The following is a 25,389-nucleotide window of genomic DNA, read 5'->3' as shown; positions in this document are numbered from 1 at the left end:
GGGGCGATGGGGCAGCAAACCATGATTTCTGGGCATGTTTTCCGGTGAGAGGAGGGGCGGACCCCTCCATGCGCCTTAACAACTTCGCCACTGCGCGCGCTTGTTTGTGCAGCTGCAGCAAAATACATGGCTTGTCTTCATTTCCGGCGAGAGGAGGGGCGGTTACTCGCTCCTGGGCTTCATTTCCGGCGAGGGGAGTGGCGGCCGCAACTTCTCACCCTCACATGGCTTCGCCACTGTATATATACACACACACAACATATCATAAACAAGTGAGCAAATATTTTAAAATATATCATCTTCTGTAATAATATTATAACACATAATATACAAGCTTGTGTTTTGGAACATGTAAAGTCTCTTCATAAGCAACAATTAAGGAGACTTCAATTTCAGCAATTGGACCTCTTTTCAAACACGACTGACATTATCCTCGTTCAACTGACGCCATATATTAGCTGCATAACAATTACTGACAAGTTTGCTAGTGCAGTTGCCGTGGAACACTCCTTGGATATAATTTCTTTTCTAATGTAATTCACATCTCAGCCTCAAAGTTAGACTTAGTATTTGTTCGGTTAGGGTGACAAAGAATTTAGGTTACAATAAAATAGAACAAAACCACCGTACTTTAGACCAAAAATATGGTTCCACCAACAGATCGATAAGTTAGAACCTTTAGACATGACAAGAAGTTACGTACATGTTTGATAACCATTTTGTTTTTACGTTTTAGCTTTCACTTTTTTGGTAGGAATAGAAGAGATGTAGTAGGGAGAAAAGCTGGATAAGCAAAGGTACGTGACCGAAGGGTGGTGTATAAATTTGGCAAGCTAATGGGTAGCCATATTTGATCGTCTCTGCATAAGGAAAAAAAGAACATCGCGGTTTCGAAAATATAGAGAACGCAATGGGAGGCAGTGGCGAAGCCACGTGAGGACGAGGAGTGGCGACCGCCCCTCCCCTCGCCGGAAAACACAGCTGAAGCCGAGGTTTCGCCCCTCCCCTCACCGGAAAACCCAGCCCCCCCATCTCTGTTTTGGCACCGGTGAACTGGTTTTGCTGCTGCGTGCAGCAGCACTGGGTTCTTTTTTTTCCTTTTAAATTAATAAAAAATTTAAAATCTGGCCCGCATGTCCCAAAGTTAGGCCCCTCCATGTCTCATGTCTGTTTCAAATTAGTGCCCCTCCACGTGAAACTTTCAATGTTTGAAAAAAACCAAAAAAATATATATGTATTGGGGGGACCGCGTGGCATGTCCCCCATTCCTTCACTTAGTCAGCCCGCGTGTCATGCTTTACCATTCCAAATTTCTCCCTTCCCCAATCAGAGAGAGAGAGAGTGCAAAGCTTCTCCCAAAATCTCAGCAGCCTGAGCCTGCAGCCAACGCCCAACCCCAACGGAACGGAAAATAAATCCCCATTGGCTGATTTCTGTTGGCTTTTTGCTGCTAACACTAGCCACTCCAGCCGCTAAGCCGACTTCTAGCCTTCAATTTCAAAGGTAAATTTTTTAATTCCTAAATTTATAATCCCTAACCCTAATTAATTATTTAATACGAATTTTGTTTAATTAGTATAGAATCATATGGTAATGCACTAATATGGTTATTGATTATTGATATGATTCTATGATTATTGATTGATATGAAATTATGAAATTATTTTTTAGGGTGAAAATTAAAATTTGAATTTTTGATTAGTTGTATTCATATGATTAGTTGAATGAATTTTTTATTTATTTAATAATTTATATGCTTATTGGTATTGATTAATTGAATTGTTGGTTGGGTTATTATGCATATTAGTATAGTCTACTCTAGGATTAAGAGTCTAAGATTTTTTTTTCTTTCCATTTTACAGTTACGTAATGGAACGGTACTATAAGAAACAATGCTCCTCCTTCAAACATTTCGAGTAGTCCTTCTCCTTCAAATATTCCAAGTAGTCATCCTCCTCCTCCTTCAAATATAAGAAGTCCTCATTTGAATATTCTGAGTAGTTCACAACAAAGTGAGCCCACTGAGTTGGATGAGATATTGGCTAATCTTCATGCAGACCCTGGATATAGACGTCGAATGCTTGATTATCCACCTAATTATCGTGAAGCAATTCGTAGGCACTATCTCCAAAATGATCCTTGTCAACCTAGAGACCACATTATGTTTGAGTCCGGTGAATAATTTTGCATCTTTTGACAAAGCAAAAATTGTTCGTTTAGCTCAACTTTATCCTCAAGATTTTGATCGTATGGACCTCATGAATCTTCCAATTCAACTTGACAATTACATTCACGATATGAAGATGCATAGTGAGTTTTCATCATTGAGAGGAATTGGTGATCTTGCAAAGGAGTTGGTGAAGACTGGGAGGTGTGCAAGCTACATATTAGTGTATAAGCTTCTTACATTGGCTTTGGTGTTACCGGTTGCAACCGCTTCGGTGGAGAGAGCTTTTTCTGCTATGAAGATTGTGAAAACACCATTGCGTAACAAAATAGGAGATCAATGGTTGAGTGATAGCATGCTTGTTTACATAGAGAGAGATGTATTTGCTTTTATTGATAATGAGCCTATTATGCGACGTTTTCATGGTATGAAACGTCGTCGGCAACAATTGTAATTTGTTTATGTTGATAAATTATGGAAGACATTATTATATAAAATGATTTGGTTGTTGCTATTCTTTTGAACCTTGCACTCTTTTAACTTCGCCCCTCCTCCCGTCAATTCCTGGCTTCGCCACTGATGGGAGGCATCAGGATCTTCACAACTAGTTCAGTGAAAGCAGCGAGTCCAGATAAGAAAGTCTCAATTCCAAGAGTTAAGTCCATGGGACCTTCAGGTTCTTCGTCTTGATCACAACCAGAAAGGCCTCCTTTTCACAAACCTAAAAACTTTTCTCAACACAATATTTAACATCTTAAAACTTCCCTTTCTCGCACACTTAACTTCTTTCCACCACTTGCCGGCCGCCTCACAACTATCGAACACGACGACAACACTTTGTCCTTCTTCATCAACTGTAACAATGTAGGCGCTTTATTTGTCCATGCCAAAGCTGATGGTGTCACTCTATCTGATATTAAACACTCTCTCTACGTTCCTCATTATGTCCGCTCTTTTTTCCTTCTAAATGGTGCTCAAAACTACGAAGGCACATCCAGGCCCTTACTTGCCGTTCAAGCAACCGAGCTTGCGGATGGTATCTTCATAGGCTGCACCATGAACCACACTGTTGTTGACGGAACTTCATTTTGGCACTTCTTTAATTCTTGGTCTGAAATTTCTCGTGGTTCTGATTCTGTATCGAAAGCTCATCTTCTTGAGCGTTCGTTTTTTTATGGCACCATTAGCACTCCCATTCGAATTCCCATATTCCCCAATACTCTTGGTCGGGATCAAGTCTTCGATGATAAAGTCATTGACAAGATCAACATCCCGGCTGTTGTACCATTACTAAAAGAAAGAATTTTTCACTTCTCAAGGGAAAAAATTGCTCAACTAAAAGCAAAAGCAAATGCTGAGACTGAAACTGAAAACCCTAATAGAAAAATCTCCTCCTTACAAGCAGTCCTAGCTCATCTTTGGTGGTCCATCATACGTATTCGTATTGGACATGGTCTTCACCCTGACAAAGAGTCTAGTTACCGGTTAATCATAGGCACCAGATCCCGATTGAACCCACCATTGCCACAACAGTATTTTGGCAATGCGCTTCAAGCCGGGACAGTGACCAAGAAAGCAGGCGATGTTCTAGAACGTGGGACTGGTTCTGTGGCTTGGGAAATGAACAAGATGGTAGCTTTGCATACAGAAGAGAAAGTGAGGAGCTTTTTGGAGTGTTGGGTACGAGAGCCGGAGTTTATGACAGTGGACAACTTGACCGGTAAAGCTTTGGTCACGAGCAGTTCGCCGCAGTTTGATGTGTACGGCAATGACTTCAGTTGGGGAAGGCCAGTTGGGGTGAGAACTGGTGCTGGGAACAAGTCACATGGGAAAATTTCAGTGTTTGCTGGAGATGAAGAGGGTAGGTTGAACTATAAGTATTTGAGCTGAAATGTTTTAGAATAAGTTTTGTTTAAATTGGTGAATCCACTTGTGCAGGATGAGGCAAAGTGTAAATGTCTAGTTTTGTAAAAAGGCCATGAGTGCCATGTGTTGGTAGATCCATGAAATTAGAGAGATGTGTGTCTAGGATGAAATGTAGTAGTTTATGTGGTCCCAAGTTAAGGACCTTCAGTTAATGTAAAGCATGTGAGTGCTCATTTCTAAAATGAGTAGCAATATTCCTCTGTAAAGTTTCTGCAGAGAGAAGAACAAGAAACCGTTCGCTTTCTCCAACCTTTGTTCATCGTGTGTTTTCTGTACAGCTCCATCTTCATCAAAACTCTCATTGAAATCAAGTTACACTAACATGGTATCAGAGCCAGGTTGGGTCTAACAAATCTGGGCGTAAATCTGTGAAGCTATTTTTGAGCTCAATCGAAGCTCTCTTAAAGCTCCGTGAACGTTGTCGATTCAGATCAAAACATGTCTGGATCTGGAGGCTCGGAAGTGAGGACTCTAGTTTTCTTCGGTGAGAACTACGAGTTCTGGAGAATTAAAATGGCAACGATATTCAAATCCCTTGGGTTATGGAATTTGGTAGAGAAGGGGATTGAAACCTCCAATCCGAAGAAGAAGGAAGCTGGAGAAGCATCGAAGGATGATGAAGAAATGGTAGTTGTTCTGATGAAAGACGCAAAGGCTTTGGGAATCATTCAGAATGCAGTCTCGGATCAGATCTTCCCACGAATCGCCAATGCCGAGTCAGCTAAGATGGCATGGGATTTGTTGTACGGGGAGTATCACGGTGGTGATCAGGTACGATATGTGAAATTGCAGAATCTTAGGAGATAGTTTGAATATGCTAGGATGAGAGATGATGAGTCTTTATCTAGCTATCTTACACGGCTGAATGAGCTAATTAATCAAATGAGAACATTTGGTGAATCTCTGTCGAATGAGAGACTGGTGCAAAAGGTTCTGATTAGTCTTAGTAAACCTTATGATTCTATCTGTTTGGTTATAGAAAACACAAAGTGTCTAGAGACTGTAGAGTTGCAGGAAGTAGTTGCAATCTTAAAAAGTCAAGAACAACGGTTTGATCTGCATACTGTTGATACTACTGGGAAAGCATTCTCATCTTTCTCAGTGAGTTCAAAAGAGCAGGATAGGGGTGAAGGTCAATCTGGTTCATCTCAGTTCCAGAAAAATTGGAATAACAAGGGCAAGAAATGGGGTTCAAAACCTAAGTTTCAGCAGAAATTTCCTGCTAATCCTGCACATAATGCACAGTCAATGGGGCAGATAGGTACAAAACCACAGTGCAAGGTATGTTCTAAGTTTCACTTTGGAGAGTGTAGGTATAAAGGGAAACCTAAATGCTATAACTGTGAAAAGTTTGGTCACTGGGCTAGAGAGTGCACAGTAGGTAAATTAGTGCAAAAGGCAAATAGTGCTAATCAGGTAGAGGTGACAGGGAACCTGTTTTATGCAAATAGCACAATCACTGAATCAAAAGTGAATGGAGAATGGTATGTAGACAGTGGTTGTAGCAACCATATGACAGGGGATTCTAAGTTGTTGATAGACATGAAGACAAATGTGGTTGGCAAGGTTCAAATGCCCACAGGGGAACTCATGAATGTGGCAGGTTTTGGTACACTTGTGATAGACACTAGCAAAGGCAGAAAATATGTCAAAGAAGTAATGTACCTACCTGGGTTGAAGGAAAATCTGTTAAGTGTGGGGCAGATGGATGAACACGGTTACTACCTGTTATTTGGGGGAAAGATGTGTAGTATCTTTGATGGACCTTCATTGGATTGTCTTGTACTCAAAGTTGAAATGAAAAAGAACAGATGTTATCCTTTGACACTGATACAAAATGATCAGGTTGTACTGAGAGCAGGTATTTCTAAGTCTACTTGGATATGGCACAAGAGACTAGGCCATCTGCATTTTAGAGGTCTTCAACAGCTTAAGAACAAAGAAATGGTGCATGGTCTCCCAGTTTTAGAAGAAATGGATGAAGTTTGTGAAGGTTGTCAGTTTGGGAAACAGCATAGAGAGTGGTTTCCAAAGAATCAAGCGTGGAGAGCAAGTAAACCTCTAGAACTGGTGCATGTAGATCTGTGTGGTCCTATGCAGAATGATTCTCTTGCGGGCAACAAATATTTCATGCTTCTTGTAGATGACTGTACAAGAATGATGTGGGTTTATTTTCTGAAATACAAGTCAGATGCATTGATCTGTTTTAGAAAATTCAAGTCCATGGTGGAATTACAAAGTGGTTTTAAGATAAAATGTTTGAGGAGTGACAGAGGGGGTGAATTCACATCTTGTGAATTCAACAAACTGTGTGAAGATGCAGGGATTCAAAGACAGTTATCTATGGCCTATACTCCACAACAGAATGGAGTGGTAGAGAGGAAAAACCGAGCTGTGGTTGAGATGGCAAAAGCTATGCTTCATGACAAAGGACTACCATACTACTTATGGGCAGAATCTGTACTCACAGCTGTCTATATATTGAACAGGTGTCCTACAAGAGCTCTTGGAGAAGTAACTCCATTTGAAGCATTCAGTGGTCGAAAACCTGGAATTGCACATCTTAGAATCTTTGGTTGTCTGTGTTATGTACACACACCAAATGAGTTGAGACAGAAACTAGATGCAAAGAGTGTCAAGGGCATATTTGTAGGTTATGCAACCTGTGAAAAGGGGTACAGAGTGTATGATCCTCTTAGTAAAAAGCTTATACTCTCAAGGGATGTTGTGTTTGATGAAAATGCAGCCTGGGAATGGAAGACAGCTCCTGAGAACTATGTAACTGTGTTTAATCCTAGTGAGTTATCTGTGCTGCCTAAATGTATCTCATCAGAGACAACTCCAGAGGAAAATGATTATGTTTTGTCACCAAATCTGGCATTTTCTCATGAATCTGTAAGTGATGTGGACAGCAGCATGAGAATGACTCAAGCCTTTGATCACACTCCATTGAAATGGAGGAATCTAGATGATGTCTTGGCACAATGCAATCTTTGTATTATGGAACCTGAAAAATTTGAAGAGGCAGCCAAAGATGAAGCATGGATGAAGGCTATGAAAGATGAACTGTCAATGATTGAGAAGAATGCAACATGGGATCTGGTGAACATACCAAGTGATAAACCCATAATTGGGGTTAAGTGGGTGTTCAAGACCAAGCTTAATCTCGATGGGACAGTGCAAAAGCATAAGGCAAGATTGGTAGCCAAAGGATATGCTCAGAAACCAGGTGTGGATTACAATGAAACGTTTGCACCTGTAGCTAGACTGGATACAATTCGGACTCTAATTGCTTTGGCAGCTCAGAAAAGTTGGAAATTATACCAACTAGATGTGAAATCTGCTTTTCTGAATGGAGTACTCGAAGAAGAAGTTTATGTAGAACAACCAGATGGTTTTGTGATCAAGGGGAGTGAAGACAAGGTGTACAAGCTTTATAAAGCTTTGTATGGTCTAAAACAGGCGCCAAGAGCCTGGTATAGTGAAATTGATACCTATTTTGCTCACTGTGGGTTTGTGAAAAGTCAGAGTGAAGCTACTCTTTACATCAAAGTAAGGGGAGGAGAAATTCTGATTGTTTCAATCTATGTGGATGACATAGTGTATACTGGGAATAGCACTGAGATGTTGAAGGAGTTCAAGGAAGACATGATGACAAAATATGAGATGACAGATTTGGGGCTCCTTCACCATTTCCTTGGTATGGGAGTGATTCAAACTCACACAAGCATATTTATCCATCAAAGGAAGTATGCTGGTTCTTTGTTAGATAAGTTTGGTTTGAATGAGTGTAAATCTGTGTTTACACCACTGGTTTCATCAGAGAAGCTATGCAAAGATGATGGCAGTGGTTCAGCAAGTGAGGAACAGTATCGAAGAATTGTTGGAAGTTTGTTGTATCTCACAGCAACTCGACCAGATATAATGTATGTTGCAAGCCTTCTAGCTCGATTCATGCACTGTCCTACAAATAAACATCTTGGAACAGCCAAAAGAGTGCTTAGGTACATCAAGGGAACTTTAGATTATGGTCTGGAGTATGTAAAGGGAAAGAATGCAATGCTAATCGGATTCTGTGATAGTGATTGGGGAGGATCTGTTGATGATAGCAAGAGTACTTCTGGTTATGCATTTTCCTTTGGCAGTGGAGTGTTCTCATGGGCCTCAGTGAAGCAGAATTGTGTAGCACTCTTTACAGCAGAAGCAGAGTACATCAGTGCCTCTGAAGCAACTGCTCAAGCCATTTGGCTTAGATTTGTTCTTGAAGATTTTGGTGAGATGCAAACTGAAGCGACTCCAGTACACTGTGATAATACAGCAGCAATTGCAATTACTAAAAATCCTGTTTTCCATCAGAAAACCAAGCACATTGACAGAAGGTATCATTTTATCAAGAATGCACTCCAGGAAGGGATAATCGATTTGGTGTACTGTCCAACAAATGAGCAGGTGGCAGACATATTTACTAAGGCTTTGTCTAAGGATCGATTCAACTATCTTCGAGATATGCTTGGTGTGAAATCAGCTCAAAGCTTAAAGGGGAGTGTTGAACTATAAGTATTTGAGCTGAAATGTTTTAGAATAAGTTTTGTTTAAATTGGTGAATCCACTTGTGCAGGATGAGGCAAAGTGTAAATGTCTAGTTTTGTAAAAAGGCCATGAGTGCCATGTGTTGGTAGATCCATGAAATTAGAGAGATGTGTGTCTAGGATGAAATGTAGTAGTTTATGTGGTCCCAAGTTAAGGACCTTCAGTTAATGTAAAGCATGTGAGTGCTCATTTCTAAAATGAGTAGCAATATTCCTCTGTAAAGTTTCTGCAGAGAGAAGAACAAGAAACCGTTCGCTTTCTCCAACCTTTGTTCATCGTGTGTTTTCTGTACAGCTCAATCTTCATCAAAACTCTCATTGAAATCAAGTTACACTAACAGCATTGATGTTGAAGCTTGTCTTTTGGCTGAGACCTTGGGGCCATGGGGAATGATTCGGAATTCATGGATGCGGTCACAGTAGGCTGAGACTTCGATAGCTTTGTGCATCACGCATGGCATGATAGCAAGTTTTCATCGGTGTTGTTCACTAATAATTCAGATCTGATGATCTTGATAAACATGAATAAAACCGGACGAGTGTTGGGAAGTTGTTTGTTTGTATTTTATGAGTAGATATATATTATGCATGTATGCAGCATAACTAAAAGCCAGAGAAAAGTGGTTTGGAAGGAAATAATTCAATGTTAAGCGTTCGACCTAGCAGTTCATATTATTTTTCAACTCTTTTTGTGGCCTAAACATTTGAAGTAGTCAAAATCTCTCTACCTCCAATAATTAGTTTATTAATTTTTATATCCAATTGCCACAGGTTCTGTGCTTTATGTAAGATCCCACATTTCCCAGGGGTAAGGATCCGATAAGCCTTATATGTATATTCTCATCTCTACCTAACACGAGGCATTTTGGGAGCTCACCAGCTTCGGGTTCCATCGGAACTCCGAAGTTAAGCGAGTTCGGGTGAGAACATTCCCAGGATGGGTGACCCACTGGGAAGTTCACATGTGAGTTCTTAGAAACAAAACTGTGAGGGTGTGGTCGAGGCCTAAAACGGACAATATCGTGCTACAGTGGAGTCGAGCCCGGGATGTGACACTTACACTACTACAAAAAACATTTTGTGCAACAAAATAAGTTTGGTCTCGCAAAGTTTGTGAAGCTAAGGTTTGCTCGACAAAAATTAATCTTCATCGCACAAAGCTACTTTGCACAAAGAACACTAGTACAAAAACATGTTTGCGTGACGAAAACTTGTGCGACGCATAAAATTACGTCGCGCAAAGCCGTTTTGCGCTACGTAGGTGTACGTACGTCACGCAAAACATATTTGTGCAACGTCAGTTTGCGCGACGAAGGACTACGTCGCGTAAACTTTTGACGCCAAACCAAAAGAATTTACCGCTTTTTCCCAACTTTGCGCGACGCATGCCCACCTACGTCGCGCAAAGTTGTTTTGCGCGACGTAGGTGAGCATGCGTCGCGCAAAGTCAACAACTTTTTTTTCTTTTCATTTGATCAGTTTGGGAGGCAGAAACTGCATATCTAGTTGCAGCAGCTACCTCCATCGCCCATCTCTCTCTTCAAAACCATCTACCAGATCAGGTTTGAAGTTTGAATTACTAGGAATAGCCATAATGCCTAAATCTGTAATCGTTAGAAACAGTGTTATTATTTTGTATGTCTTGCTCTCCCCAAATCCCACATTAGTTAAAGTCTTGTGCAGTCCGCAAACTTTTCTTCTTTTTTTTATAAGATTATGATGATTGTTTCTTAAGCGTTTAGTCCTTGGTTTTTATTGTGTACTGTGGAGCCAAAAATATACATAAGGCGACACGTGGATTTTTTGACAAAAACGACAAAAATACCCTTGCAGTACAACGAGGTTCCTACGCGCAAGCAGTGGGCAACCCTCTTTCAACCAAGATAGAAGTGCCCAAAATAGGTAACAATTCAAAGTCCATCTCATCAAATCATTTCTACAAGGTAATTCCCAAACACATTCCTTTTAAATTATGTTAATTGGCTAATTAATGGGTTTATTGCCTAATTAACCCATTAATTGTCAATTAAACCATCCATTATATCCAAATAACCACAAAATACATCCAATTCAACCCTAAAACACCACATGGCCGGCTATCCCCATTCAAAACCTAATCCATCACTTTTTCTACCTTTTTTCACCATTTCTTCCTTTTTATTAGCCAATTAATTCCATAACCACAAAAATATTTCCTTTTATGTTTAATTAGCCAATTAATTGGCTAATTAAACCAAAATAAAACCTAAACCAACCTAGCCCTATAAATAGGCTCATATTTTCACCAAATATTCATTCCAACACTTTGGCAAAAATCCCAAAATTCTCTAAACACTCTTTCTCTCTAAATTCTAACTTTGGCATCGGAGGTTCTTCGGCCAAAGCCCCCCACCATTCATCGTGGACGCGTGAGGCTCTTGGCCTTAACCTAAGGTGTTAATTGTTTTGTAGGTGCAAAATTGTCCAAGATCAAGGAGGAAGAAATTTGCATCCACAAATTGGTGCTTTCATTGAGAGTTGAAATCCATACTCGTAGAAGACTCTCGCACAAAAATGTTTTTTCTTTATCTTCTAGTCCATTTGAATATTTTTGATACGTTCTTATTATTAGAATTTTTTACGTGCAAAGGTTCTTTGATAAAACGTATAAGCAAAATATAATGGCTAGAAATTTAGAAAATTCCACAAGTGAAAATTCTAATGTTCAAGAAATGGGATTGCGGAGATCCGTGAGGCTAAATGCGACAATAAGTGGAGCAGCACCACCATCACGAGTTTCCACCATGGGAACCACCACGGTGGCTACTTCGGTAGCCACCCGTGGCGAGGTCCATGGTGCCTTCACCACGGCTCGAGCCGTGCCATCCAAGGCTCACGGCACCAAGGCCACGGCCCAAGTCGTGCCATCCAAGTTTGCACGGGCCCGGGCCCAAGCCTCGCATTCGCATGCATCACATACTAAACAGCCTGCTCCCGCCAAGCAACCTGCTCTCGCGACCCAGCCTGCTCCCGCTAAGCAACCTGCTCTCGTGGCCCAGCCTACTCCTGCCAAGCAGTCTGCTCCTGACAAGCAGCCCATTCCCGTGGTCCAGCCTGCTTTCGTCTAGCAGCCCACTCCCTTAGCCCAACCTGCTTCCGTCGAGCAGCCTACTCCCATGGCCCAGCCTGCTCCTACCAAGCAGCCTGCTCTCGTGACCCAGCCTACTCCCGACGAGCAGCCCACTCCCGTGGTCCAGCCTGTTTCCGTCGAGCAGCCCACTCCCATGGCCCAGCCTGCTCCCGTCTAGCAGCCCACTCCCATGGCCCAGCCTGCTCCCGTCTAGCAGCCTACTCTCACGGCCCAACCTGCTTCTGCCGAGCAGCCTGCTCTCGTGACCCAGCATGCTCCCGATGAGCAGCCCATTCTAGTGGCCCAGCCAGCTCCAGTCGAGCAGCCCACTCTCACGGCCCAGCCTGCTCCCGTGGTTTTCCAAGCAGCCCAAGTCGGCCCAAGACTATCTCAACCATCCGGACCTACCATCGAGCCGAGGGCATTCTTACCACATTTTTTCACGGATTTGACATTTCCCAACTCAAATCTCGTGCCCGGAGTCTACCACCCTTCCACTACCCAAGGAGGCACATTCCTTCCAAGCTCTTCCAATCCAAATGGCGAACAACACTTGTCTTGACAAGTCATAGAGTTGACGAGCGCCCTTGCACAACAGACAACCTTAGTGAATCAACTTTTGCAACGCATCGGGATCCAACGTGCCCCGGACAAGGGATCCAGCGTCCCGGTAAGCAGCCATTCGACCAGCCACGAGCCCAACATTTGGGCAGTGTACATTCCCGTCTTAGCACGCGGATGAACATGCACTCTCGATTAGGCCCACGGATGAGCATACATTCACGGTTGGGGTCATACTCCGATAGTCAACATGAGCAACCTTCCGGACAAATTGTCCATTCGCGACTAAGCCCACAAGGAGCATCATTCACCTCACATCAGAGTAGGCAGCACGACGGACGGAGAGAAGCAGTCACTCAATCCAGCTCAAGTTCAACCAGCAGCCTGTGAAGAACTCGTTCGCCTACTAGGAACGTACCACATGCACTGCATCCGCGGCATAGACGAGCCAAACATATGGAAGAGCAACCTAGACCAGCAAGTCATGGCTGGGGGCAGCCGAGAGCTCTGCTACCCCAACAAATGCAAATTCAAGAAGAAGTAGAGAGACTATTGACCAAGCGATTGCATGATTTCCAACGCAACGAGGTCACCGACGAGGCACTACGACGGAACATGACCAACATAAGCAAGTCACCCTTCACGGACGAGATCGAGCAGGCAGAGCCTCCACGCAAGTTCAGCATGCCACATTTCACATCTTTCAAAGGGGATGAAGACCCGGAGAGACACTTAAAGCGCTACCAAAGTGCAATGATCCTTTATCGAAACAACGATGATCTCATGTGCAAAATATTCGCCACCACTCTACAAGACGAGGCGCAAGATTGGTTCTACACCCTGCCGTCACAATCCATCCGGAATTTCTACGAACTTTCTTTGGTTTTCACCAAAGAATATTCATCTTATCGTTTGATCAAAAAGAAGTCTGACCATTTGTTCAACATCAAGAAGAACCCAAAGGAGTCGCTTCGCGACTATGTGAGGAGGTTCAAAGTAGAGAAGGCAAAAATAGTCGGATACAACGACTTGATAGCTAGAGCAGCCTTCCAAAAAGGACTTCCAGCAGACCACCCGTTATTCGAAAAATTGATCATGAAAGAAGATCTAACTCTGGCAGACTCTTTTGCTTTGGCAGAGAAGCATGCACTTTGGGATGAGGCTCGCCAATGCACATTCAAGGACTTGAAGAAGTACCCGACATCACCTCCCTAGAAGCAGCGGATGACTTATTTGCATGTTTGATGGTATCTAAAGTAACAATAAGCTCTACCATCATGCGAGAAGAGTTAGGGGCCCGACTACCTGTATTCTACAGTTCAAAAGCTCTCCTCAATGCTATTAAAAATTCAAAAGTTAACTTTGGCGATAATTGTTGTAACCCAAAAGCTTAAGTTTTACCTTCAAACGCAAGCAGTCATCATCATGACGCACTATTCCGCTAAATCCAAACCGGCGACGATAAAGGCTTAGACCCTGGCAGATGCAAAGTTTTCTGACGAACACAACAACTCGGTTTAACGACGCCTCGAAGGTAGCCGAGCACACTTTAGCCACACCTGCTCATTCAATGGAGATTTCTGGCGTTTGCATGTCGACGGCGCATCCAACTATGAAGGCTCGTGAGCAGCCATGGTTCCTGCCACCCCAGACGTTTCAATGCTTAAACAGGAGATCACTCTAAGCTTCAAAGCATCTAACAACGAAGCAGAGTACGAAGCCCCATTAACAGGCCTTCGAATGACAAAAGACTTGGTGGTGAAAAAGCTTTCCATTCATTCCGAGTCCTAGCTAATCACCAGCCAGACTACCAGGGGCAAAAACATGATAATCGTGGCAACCGACTACTTCACCAAATAAGTAGAAGCAGAGCCTATAACGATCATGGTTTAGACGGATATAGAGCGCTTCATATGAAGGAGTATCATTTACCGATTTGGCATCCCTTAATCCATCATCACCGACAACGACCCATAATTCGTGGGCAAAGATTTGGTGAAGTTCTTCCAAAAATATGGCATCAAGCAGCACATGTCTACACCAAGATATCCTCAAGGCAATAAGCGGGCCAAAGCATCCACTAAGATGATCCTCGACTGCCACAAGAAATCCCCCACCAATAAGAAAAGAAAACGGCCAGACGAACTCCAAAGATGTCTATAGGCATATCGCACAACCAAAAGACGAGCAACCGAAAAGAGATGGCCACAAGCTTAGATCTGGCAGAAGAGAGGTGTGAACAGACTATCACTCGCATTGCAGCCTACCAGCATCAGCTCCTCTCCAACTACAACAAAAGGGCCAAGATCCGGCAGTTCCAGCCCGGAGATCTGGTCATAAGAAAAACCTTTATCACTGCCAGCAGAAAAGGCTCCAAAAATATGGATCCCATCTGGGAAAGTCCGTACAAGATCAGCATAGTAGGTGGCAAGAACAATTACACCTTCGCCACCATAAAACGACAAAAAGATCAAAAAACAATGGAACGCCTACAATCTGAGGAAGTACCATGTGTGACCTCTCGCTACATCAAAGCCCGAAAACTCAAGCAGCTCGACGGGCACTACCTCACCAGCCAAGGATTATCCAGTTGTTATGCAGTTCTTACCTTACATCTAAGTTCTTGTTCGTTTAACTCATTTTTCAATGAGGAATTTAGAAGTAATCACGACCTGGCTTGGCTGCATGCTTACAACAACTGATCACTCCTGCACTTCAAAAGAAGACCGTGCCCTTCTTAGGGACTTACCACAGGAATTGCGCCCCCCGAGGGACCAACCATGCTCTCCAGTGCGAGAGGGTAAACTAATTGCTCTCCAACGCGAGAGGGTAAACCAATTCCCCGACACCCACATGGGTCAGCTCTCCAAGAACGGGAGGATAAACTATGCACTCCGAATATCCAGACGTGGATGAGCCAGGCTGCCCTAGTATAACTAGATGCACGATGGCTTGCGCCGGGATTCCTAGAAGTAGCCGCAATGGTCTTTTTCAAGGCTTAGCTAACTGAAGGATTTTGGGTCTCTTGGCCTAATCCGTGGGGAACCGGGCCCTAGAGACGGAGAGGGCACATTACGCAGTACATCCGATGGACGGCTGCCCTGGAATCCTAAAGCTGCTACCGAGTGCACTAAGGTAGCCTACGGATTCCGGAAGACTGCCTACGGCTTGCCCTTCGAGCAGTAAAGCCGCACTAGATTTATACAACCGCACATTCTTGTGAAAGGTTAAACAAGCTAGCACGCATATACGAAGTTTTATCCACTACTGACATGCTACGTAGTCGATAAGCTTCACCTCTGCCAAGCGCGGAACAACCTACACCAAGTCCTAAAGTGTTGTGATACTTGCTACGCAACCTACGGAATTGGAGAAAGTCAAGGTTAACAGCCTAGTGGTTACGCGGACTTGTCTGCTTCTATAAGTAAGGCATCCGGCTGCCAACCCAATGGCTAACAACTTTGCAAAGTTCTACACCAACACCTACGGCTGCATAGGCTACGCGAGCTTGTCTGCTTATAAAAAAGTAGCATGCTTGCCACTGGTCTATCAAGTCTAAAGGTTAGGGCATGAACAAAAGAAGCAAAAATGAAGAAAAGCTAAGGAAAACATGTTTATAAACGACTAGCAAAGGCCGAATGAGTTCAAGCAAAACAAGAGCTACAAGGAAAAACAAAGAAAATCTTAAAGGCTACCTAGATGACTACACTTTAGCAGCCTGGACATCCCACAACTTTTCGGTCGCCACACCTTCAGCAGCCACGAAGCTTTTAGCAGCGGCATCACCCCTGACTGCTCCAGCCTGGGCACCAACTTCTCCAACTACTTCACCAATACCAACATGGACGCGCTGCAGCTCATCCACTTCTTTCTTCAAACTTTCGTTGATCTTCAGTACACTTTGAAGTTCCAACACTTGGGGTTCATGCCTATCGACGATTCTCTTGAAGTGGATCACTTGATTATAAGCAGCAATCAACTTTTCATCCTTTGCATAAGCAATGAAAGAAGTCTTTGGTTTTTTCTTAGCCGGCATCTCTTGAGCAGGCAGGGAAGATCCATTTTCCCACCTTCACTTGCAGCAGGATCCACAACGGTGATTGGACGAGCCAATGCATCCGCCTTGATCCTATTCACCTCTTATTTTGGGAGCAGCCCACGTTTCTCCTGATGAAGAGAGTTAAAGTAGCCAACGCCATTCGTACTACCCAGCAGGGGAGTTCAACCCAACATTCCAGCAGCTCATGAGGCCCGCAACCTCTTCATTTCTCTCAATCACCTGCCTAGCTCGCGTCATGTCCAAAAGCCCAAAAAGACATGAGCCATGTGACTCGCCTAGCACTGCGCCACAGCGCCACAATCCGTGGCCCCAGCCATACAAGCTGCCATTGGTTCTAGCCAAGTCGAGCAGCTTAAAGCAGTGGTCTCTGCCACAATACCTCCTCGGCCCATGCCGAGCCGACTCCTGGCCCATACCAGCCGACGTGCCGCACCACCCCGACGGCTGCCCCGAGGTAGCACCATCTAAGAAGAAGACAAGAAAAATTAATTTTTTCTTACCTCAGTGCAGCACGAAGAAGACGAAGAAAGCAACGAAAGACGGTCTTTTGCACGGGCAAGATGTAGAAGATTGTTAGAGGAGGGGGAACAAATATCCTCTAAGCTATCTCTCTCTTGTAGGGTAGAATAAATCGCTCTCCAAAGTTGATTTAATAACCCACTTAAGGTGGACTTAAATAGGCTTTGAGAGAAATTTATTTCCCTTTCCTAGAAGGATCTAATTTCTTATTAAAGAGAGAATCTACATCAAAATAGGAAGCAGTCATAAGTTTCCTAAAGTAAGAAGATCTCTACACCTGCTGCCCTTTTCTGCGAGCAGATCAACAGGTGTGGGGGCATTTGTGGAGCCAAAAATATACATAAGGCGACACGTGGATTTTTTGACAAAAACGACAAAAATACCCTTGCAGTACAACGAGGTTCCTACGCGCAAGCAGCGGGCAACCCTCTTTCAACCAAGACAGAAGTGCCTAAAATAGGTAACAATTCAAAGTCCATCTCATCAAATCATTTCTACAAGGCAATTCCCAAACACATTCCTTTTAAATTATGTTAATTGGCTAATTAATGGGTTTATTGCGTAATTAACCTATTAATTGTCAATTAAACCATCCATTATATCCAAATAACCACAAAATACATCCAATTCAACCCTAAAACACCACATGGCCGGCTATCCCCATTCAAAACCTAATCCATCACCTTTTCTACCTTTTTCACCATTTCTTCCTTTTTATTAGCCAATTAATTCCATAACCACAAAAATATTTCCTTTTATGTTTAATTAGCCAATTAATTGGCTAATTAAACCAAAATAAAACATAAACCAACCTAGCCCTATAAATAGGCTCATATTTTCACCAAATATTCATTCCAACACTTTGGCAAAAATCCCAAAATTCTCTAAACACTCTTTCTCTCTAAATTCTAACTTTGGCATCGGAGGTTCTTCGGCCAAAGCCCCCCCCCCATTCATCGTGGGCGCGTGAGGCTCTTGGCCTTAACCTAAGGTGTTAATTGTTTTGTAGGTGCAAAATCGTCCAAGATCAAGGAGGAAGAAATTTGCATCCACATGTACGTTTTCCTTCCCCATTCCCCCTGCAATAGCAAGATCTTTGTGTACTTGCAGTTCTTTTATTATCCTTATTGACTGATTTGGCTCTTTTCTCTAGCAAGCAATGCAAGTCATTCAAGGTAAGAGCTGATCAGGTCAAAAATGGTTTGGAGAAAGGTGTTCCTGGCATCAAAGTTCTACTAAACCCTGATAAGGTATACTTAATGAAGGATATTAATGTTTTCCATGGATTCGAGCTTATGTGGATGGAATGATTTAAAAGAAAGGATTTGGATATATTACAATAACGCTGAATTAGTAGAAAGACCAAAAACATTAGTTTTATGAATTCGAATTGAGTGGATACAAGGAATCAATTGAAACCATAAAGAATCAGGGCATAAACATTGTTTGTCGACCATTGTATCCTATAACTCACACTATTATCCAATCTTAACAATGTGAGATTAGAATCGTGCAAAACCTTTACTGTTAGGAAAATAGTAAGTACATGTTTAAGACTAATCTGTTTCTTATCCAAGCCGTTTTTCAAACGATTGCAGATATTCGTCTTACTCTTCAATCATTCAACAGCCACTGAGCACAGCTTAAGAAATTACTAGGAATAGCATTGTGAGGCTTAACGGCCTTCTTTTAGTGTAGATAATATCATTTGTTAGAGAAAAATTTTATATATATAAAACAAGGAAGAAAATGAAAGAGGACAAATAATAAGAGAGCAGACGCATGATCGCCTACAAACTTCGATGTAAACCCAGCCTGCTTTATTCGTTTTTTCAGACCGATTAAACAAAGCACATAACTTATTCCTCCTTTTTTAATCCCTTATTAATCCCAAGTCTATGTCTTAAGACATTCTTTATCTTCAACTACTTGCATGTTTGACATATCTTAATAATATTTTGTGAGTAACATTTAGCTCTGAGTACTTATCAAACAGACATTAAGATGCTGCCAATCCTCAGACTGCAGCCTATCATCATTTGAACACTTGTTCAAGTTTACAGTTTTGATCCCCTGTCAACACCTACTCCCTTCTTTGTTTTAATCCAACACCTTATTTCAAATCTGCAAATAGTCACTTGCTAAGAGAATGAGCAATGTAATTGTTGCATTTAGAAGTCGGATTGTGTCAGTCGAGTGCAAGCAGGCAATGAGCCTTTTAGTAACGCCATCTTCTTATGTTCATAGAAGTTAGCAGTCTGCAAGTTTAAGCACCTTGTTTGTACAGTTTTACATTTGTGTACCTAGTTCCATTCATAAGTCAAATTATCAGTCGATTGCAAATGCAATCAGCAAGCAGAATATGTCAATGTATTTAGTAACAAATGTCTCATGCTTAGTAAATGACTTGCGTATTATCTTCGTAAATTGGCTTTCATAACTTGTATAAGATTAGTAGCATCCATAAATTTCTGTAGGGAAAGGTTTGAAATTGGATTTGTGCATGATATGGGAATTTGTGAGGATGTATGTTTGCTCTTGATGTCTGTGGTCCTCCCCTTCCTTCACTGCCTTCGCGTGACGGTTCTTGCGCGATGAAGGTTCGTTTGGCTAATTTTTGGGCAACGTATTTTTGACTTTGCACGACGACGGTCCTACGTCGTGCAAAGTCTTTTTTGTACTAGTGGAAGCTTTGCATGACAAAATACTTCATCGCGCAAAGTCGCTCAAAGTAGCTCAAAGTAACTTTGCGCGACGAAGATTAATGTCGTGCAAAGTTTTTTGTTTTTTAATTAAAATAAATTAATTTAATATTTTGCACGATGAAATATTTTGTCACGCAAGGTTTTTTATTTTTTTGTTTTATTATTTCTCTTATATTAATTTAATTATATTAATTGTTTGCACAACGAAATATTTGGTAGCGCAAGATTTTTCGAATTTTTACTTTTTAAATTTAATTTTATTGTATGATTTTATTTTTTTTAATTACCTTAATTTAAATTGACATATTCAAAATACAATTACATATGAAAAATAGTGATCAAATTATCCAATATATATAATATTTTCAAAATGTACACATAAATTAAAAAAGTACAATAATAAAATCATAAACAAGTATATTGTGGTGATAGTGGCAGGGGATATGGTTCGATAGCATCCTAATCCTCAACTTTAGCTGTCAAAGTATCGATGATTCCCTACAAAAAAACAAATATGGTCAAATAACAAAAAAATAACATAAAATAATACCAAAAAATTGGCATAATCTCCCCTGAAATTGGTATACCCCAAACTCCACTCCTCACCCTATACTCGACCCCAAACCCCACACCAAACTCAAAACTAACTCCAAAAACACATATTAATAAATAAAAAAATTAAAATTCGGGGAGAATATACCTTTTGGCAAGATTGAGAGTGAGTGAGAATGAGAGGGAGGAGTGAGTGTGAGAGAATTAGAGGAGATAGTGAAAGAGAGATGAGTGAGAGTGAAAAGTAGTGAAGAGAGATTAAACGAGAGGAGTGAGTGTGAGAGAGAGGGTCGGATTTGGGGATAGAGAGGGAAAGAAAGAGGAGAGGTAAGAGTAGAGAAAGATATTGAGAAAATGGTGGAGGAGTTATTTTGGTTTTAAAAACCGTATTACTTTGCGCAACGAAGGATACGAGTTTGCGTGACGAAATATTGGTTACACAAAGTCTTAAAAAAATTTAAAAATAAAATTTCCCGCGTCCCAATTTTGGTGCCCGCCCAAATTTTTAGAGTTTTGTGAGACGAAGTGTTGGTCACGTAAAGTTTTACGTGACGAAAAATTGGTCGCGCAAAGTCTTAATAAAAAAAATTCCCACGCCCTGTCACATCTTGACTCTGCCGTAGCACGATATTATCCGCTTTGGGCCACGCCTTCACGAATTTGTTCCTAGGCAAGAGAACCTCACTACCCAAAATGCGTCATACTAGGAAGAGAGGGGCATGTATATATAAGGCCAAGAACCAACCCCCACCCTGCCGATGTGGGATACTACAATCCACCCCTCTTAGAGAGATCGATGTCCTTATCGGCACATCCGAACAAACGGTGAGTCTGGCTCTGATACCAAATTGTCACATCCCGACTCCGCCGTAGCACGACAAGCCCTCACAAATTTGTTCCTGGGCAAGAGAACCTCACTACCCAAAACCCGTCATGCTAGGAAGAGAGAGACATGTACATATAAGGCCAGGGGCCAACCCCCACCCACCGATGTGGGATGGGTCTCGTCCAAATTTAAGGATTTTGCACGACGAAATATTTGTTCATTGCACAAAATTTATATATAAATAATAAAAAAGAAAATAATTTTATTTTACAATTTAAAATATAAATAAATTAAAATAAATAAGGTTTAGGCGACCAAATGTGTATTCGTTGCGCAAAGAAAATAATAAAAAATAAAGAAATAATTTAGTTTAACAATATAAAATATAAAAATAAGTAAATAAGGGTTAGGCAATGAAATATTCATATTCGTCGCACAAAGTTTTTTAAAAATAATAAAAACCTATGAAAACAACTATATTTTAAAATTTATAAAATTAAATTAAATAAAAAACAAAAATAAATTGGTTTGCGTGACGCATGTATATATTATGACGTCGCGTATTGGTTTTTGCTCAACAACCCCATTGTGGCGTCGCACAAGTTATATTTAAAAAAAAAATTAATATAAAATTTACTGAAAATGTGACTTTACTCCCTTCAAATTCAATTTTTTTTTACATAAAACCCACAATAATATATTTTTCTAACAAAAACCCGATCTGAACTACAATAATAAATTTAAAGTTACTTAATAAATATATATACCATTCTATTTCTTAAGTGTTATACGTACAAAATAAATAAATGTAAAGCTACTTAATAAATATATATGTCATTCAACGATCCAACCGTCAAACTTGTTTGTATGTACTTCGAGATCATATACGCCAAAAATTGCTAAAAACAAACATTCAAATATCAAGTAATAAGACAAAACTTTTCGACGGTTATAAATGAAAAATCACGATTAAACGATTATTTCAACTCCAGTTTTGATGATTTTTTACAGCTACACTCATTGATCCTATATGAATACAATGAACTAATTCGATCATCAATTTAAAATATATTTTTCTAATAAAAATGCGATCCGAACTACAATAATAAAAAACGAAAATTGGTTTAGGCAACGAAATATTTGGATTAAGTCGTGCAAAGATTTAAAAAATAATAATTATTTTATTTTATTTATTTTTGTAAAGACTTTGCGCGACGAAGTTTAAAGTTTCGTTGTGCAAAGTGACTTTGCCCGACGATGTGTGTTTCGTCACGCAAAGTGACTTTGCGCAACGATATATGAAGTTTAGAGTTTCGTCGCGCAAAATCACTTTAAACAATGCGCGACGAAATTTAGAGTTTCATCGCGCAAAATGACTTTACGCGACGATGTGTTTCGTTGCACAAGGGTATTTTTTTACTATTGTTATGTTCTTTTGCTACTGTTTATCCCGGGGTTTCTCTTTACTAGACTTTAATGATCAAAAGCTATGGATTTTCAATCTGACTTCCTTTATCAGTACCCTAAACCCTAAATTTTGTTGATTCTCGCTTTCTCAGTTGGAGAATATGACCCCGGAAAACTCTTGGGGATATCTTATTAATTTTTTCACGATACGCGCTGCATCATAGACCAGATGTTTAATTAGGTTTTCTGCGTTTGTTTAGGGTTTATATATTCGAAATAATGTAATTAATCATGAAAAAGGCATCTTATCTAATTTCATGATATTATATTATAAGCCACACATGCAAAACACTAATCTATATACATATAACGGACGGTTTCAAATCTCAGCGGTCCGGCTTCGGTTTGGGAAATTGAAAAACCGATGAGGCCAGTAGGGTTACGGATTGGGCTTGATGGTCCAATTAACCGAACCGTGTCTGGATATAGTGGCCATTGTCTCCATTAAACCATCTCCACTCTTGAGGATAAAGTTTAAAAATTTAAGCCAGAAACAGTTTTTTCCCTCCAACTCTTGTAGCTTAAAATTTTAGTCCGTGATGATTAAATGATTTTAGCCTAACTTTTTGTTTTCAGTAATTTTTTTTAAAATAAAATTTATGTAGATTATCATAATTGTTGTGAATAATATGTGGATGGGCCACATGAATAATTGTTGTTACTATTTATGCACAGTATTTTCACTATTCATTTGCGGAAAATTTGTAAAGTGAATAGTGCTTTCTTTTGTTTATAAAATGAATTATAGGTGAAGAAGGTGGGGAGACTCACGGGAGAGATAGGAAGGAAGAAAGGAAGAGAGAAAAGAGAGGAAGAGGAGAGAAGATAAGAAAGAGAGTTATCTTTGTATTCCTATTATTCCAAATTATAATGAAAGCACCACTGCTGCCTCGATAACGTAATCCAGTCACACTGACTGTAGAGGAACCTCGTAAATTTTGTGTCTTGTTTCATTTATTCCACTGCACCCACCGTCGATTTTACAACACGTTATCAGCACGAAAAGCTCGTATGTCCGTGGAAAGCATAACGTCATAAATCCGGTGAAGCATTACCTACCTCCCACCTCTGCTAGCCAAAAAAATTCACAGAATAAAAGGTATGTCCATTTTCTGTATCTCCCACCGCGCCAGAAGCGCCCCGCCGTATTCTGGTGAGAATTGAAATTTACAATGACTTGTAGTTGTCACGAGATAAGAAAACTCGTACCTGACAACTAGTTTCCAGAGATCCAGAAGAATCTCATTAGACTTGGAAACCCAGATCGTGTTGTTTTTTACGGATCTCGAAAACTCCCGTGAATACTCGGTTGTCTGAGATGGTGATGGCATGACTGACTCCACAAATGCCTCCCTCTCTTGTACCTCCATCAACTCCGCTGTCATCTATGTCCCTATAAGGAAGTTCTTGCTTTGCGACGTCATGTTCTTTGGGCCATGCAAGAACAACGTTAGTCTTTGGTAGCCTTATTGGATTGAATTGGCTCTGTGTGACCTCCACAACAACCCAGATGGCCTTGGGTTTGAGACTAGTACAGACAGACAAATAAGAAAAAGGAATGAGGGATTATGGAATGGTGTTTCAAGCACCGTGTGAAAAAGAATTGGAAAAGTGGAATTTTTGGACAAAGGTTTCTAATGATGCATCTACACCATTCTGAAAAGAAAAAATAAAAAATAAAATAAGCACAATTTGGATGGGTAAGTGAAGGGAGGAATATAATAAAACATAAAGGGGAAAAGGCCAAAAGGCTTTGAATGGTGCATGTGATCCATTATTAATACTGGGTGTGCGCATGTGTGTGAATATGATTCCAAGGGAAATAATACACAAAGTACCCACAACATTTCTCCAAATATTTCTGGAACCACCATTCTGAAAAGAAAAATATATATATTTCATGTTATTGTTATTTATGTGAATGGTGTTGGCTTAAAACATTTTCACAAGTTCTATTTACTTTAAAGCAATTTATTTATCATGGACAGTTTTACAGGCTACTGCTTTAAGTTTTGATTTATGTGAATGGTGCTGAATTAAAGCCCTTGTCACAAGCTTTATTTACTTAAATGCAATTTATTTATTATGGCTGGAATTACCGCCTATTGCTTTAATTTATTTATTGTACTTACCTTTTGTTACGATAAGTATATATAAGGCCCAAAGTTCCTTGATCATATCAGAACCTGAAGTTTCTTGATCCTCATCACATAAAATGATTGGACCCGAAGTTCCATCATGCAAAAAGATCAGGCATGAAGTCCCTAGATCCTCAAGATCGGACATGAAGTTTCTTGATAAGTACCTTAAGTTTGAAGTGCCACAGTGCCTCAACTTAATTGTAATAAAGGTCATAAGAGTCTCAGTCTACAAACTATTAAATAAGGACCAGAAGTTCCTTATGTCCATACTCAAAATTGTTTAGCAGAAACATTTATTAAGCGGATGAAATTGATTACCCGCGCTCTACCCATGAAAACCAAATTGCAAGTTTTCTACATGTGGACATACCATTTTACATAATTCATTATTAAGTTTGGTTGAGACCAGTTGTCAACCATCAATTTTTCTCAGTACAACTCGTGTTTGGGCACCAGCCAAACATTAACATTTACAAGTTTTTGGTTGTGTTATCTATATGCCTGTAAGACTGCCACAACATACTAAAATAAGGTATCAATACAAACTGGGAATTTATGTTGAATTCGATCCACCATCTATCATTCAACATTCGGAACCCTTGACTGGGGATATATTTACCACATGATTTGCGGACTATGATTTTGATAAGACAGTTTTCCCGCCATTAGGGGGAGAAAATAACATTGTTCTAGAAGAACGATGAGAAAATATCATTTCAGAAGAATGATAAGAAAAGACCGTTCCAGAAGAACAAAGAGAATTTGTC

The 25,389-nt window shown here is 40.7% G+C and overlaps 1 pseudogene; it reads left to right on the top strand.

Annotated features, from left to right (window-relative positions):
• The first annotated feature begins 2,746 nt into the window (after positions 1-2,746).
• Positions 2,747-9,336, top strand: LOC114820757 (protein ENHANCED PSEUDOMONAS SUSCEPTIBILITY 1-like; annotated as a pseudogene).
• Positions 9,337-25,389: the final 16,053 nt, after the last annotated feature.

This window comes from Malus domestica, chromosome 02 (genome assembly GCF_042453785.1).
Source record: "Malus domestica chromosome 02, GDT2T_hap1".
Classification (NCBI taxonomy): domain Eukaryota; kingdom Viridiplantae; phylum Streptophyta; class Magnoliopsida; order Rosales; family Rosaceae; genus Malus; species Malus domestica.
Note: the sequence above shows the minus strand (reverse complement) of the source record. Positions and strands in the feature narration are given on the sequence as shown.